Below are 1661 nucleotides of genomic sequence, written 5' to 3'. Positions count from 1 at the left end.
CCACACTCTTTTCTCTTCCGGTGCATTCACATTCCAGTTTGATCTGGACTGGAGTTCTCTTCAGGGAAAAACCGTTTCATTTGGGTGACGTGAACACTTCCCCGACCTCTGAACCGGAGCCAACAAGCGGTCCTGTTTCGTCCCCTTGAAAACATGGGTTTCGGTTCCTTTACAAAGAACCTTTCTAGCGGGCGAGGGGAGAGGATGTGATGTAGTGTGCAATGCATTTTGGGTCGTGAAAAACAAAGCTAACTGCGCGAAGAAGCAGATGCATAAAGAAAAAGTTGGAAAATATCTCGTGGCCAGATGTGGAGAAGAGAGGAAGAAGTAGTGAGGAAGACTCCTTGATATCTGGACTAAAGACTTTATATACCACGGTTGTTTGTGGCTACCCATTAGCCGTGAGCTAACTAGCCTAGCCACCACAGGCTAAAGCGGCAGGACTTCTGGTTTCGGTCCGGACCAATCAATGAGCCGTGTTTCTTCTTTATCTCCTCTCTGGTCAGTGTTTGTTTCAGGTGACAACGCCCCCAAAACCAACAGCTGTTGTAACTGCGTGACATTTTGCAGGCGGTTTGGTCCGATCTCAAAAGTGAATGTGAACGACACTGAACCAAATGAAGGTGTGAAAATTCTCGGCTCCGCCCCCTCACAAGTGAAACGACTGTCTGAATGTGAAAAGCAAAACCTTTGTTGCGCTTTGGCATCTGTTTACACAACAATGGTGCTCGGAGCCACTGAAAACAACTTTTTGAAATGGGCTCCCAAAATGAAACGTTTCAAAAACACAACTTTCTAAAACTCTTCTAAATCCTGCTTTTGGATTCCATGTTGGTAGTAACTAGTAGTTGTGCACATGCTCAGTAGATGGATAATCAGAACAAGGTTTCCTCCGTGGTGTCATGACTCATATTCATATTGTCCTGGACTTGGTAGTTCTATTTTGAAAGTCACCGTGATAACAATCCAACTTGGTCGTCTGTCAACTAGAATGTCTGTTTTCTCCCGTTGTTGTTGTTTAGAGCGGATTGTTCTCTGCTGCATGTGTGTGTGGTTTCATTACTAAAGCTAACAACAGCACCAACTTTCAACGACATAAGTTTCAGTGTTTCTGCTCTTTTCGTCTAAACAGACATTGTTTCCAATGCGTTGTGTAAACATGAAACTTTTCTCAAACGAAAACGCAAAAACAATACGTTTTTATTTGAAACGTTGCGTAAACAGGGCCAAGCATTTGCCAGAAAGTCTCGTTTTCCCCCGTTTGTGCGGTGACGGAGTGGGAGCCGTTGTCAAATAGTTGTGTTTTGTGTGGTTTTACGTTTTCACTTGAAAACGTTGTTGTGTCAAGAAGCCAGAGCTGTGAATACTTGAACCTCTGCATGTGAACATCTGGTATGTTGAAGTTTCACATCCGTGTGCTGAAGACCGGGAGGTGAAAGTTAGAGGGGAGTGTCACAATGAATGTGAAAGCTGAAAGCAGCTTCATTTACACTTCAATGTGCCGCCGGTTCGACCACCTCTGGAGGAGCTGGGACTGATGGGTGGGTGGGTGTGGGGGGGTGGGTGGGTGTGGGGGGGAGGTCCTGTGCTGCACTCTGGCCTCTTTTTACACCTGAAGTCTCCAGTGATTCAGCTGTGGTTCTGTGTGAGCAGCCATACAG

This window comes from Lipophrys pholis, assembly GCF_963383615.2.
Source record: "Lipophrys pholis genome assembly, chromosome: 3".
Lineage (NCBI taxonomy): Eukaryota > Metazoa > Chordata > Actinopteri > Blenniiformes > Blenniidae > Lipophrys > Lipophrys pholis.
This window is presented reverse-complemented; position numbering follows the sequence as displayed.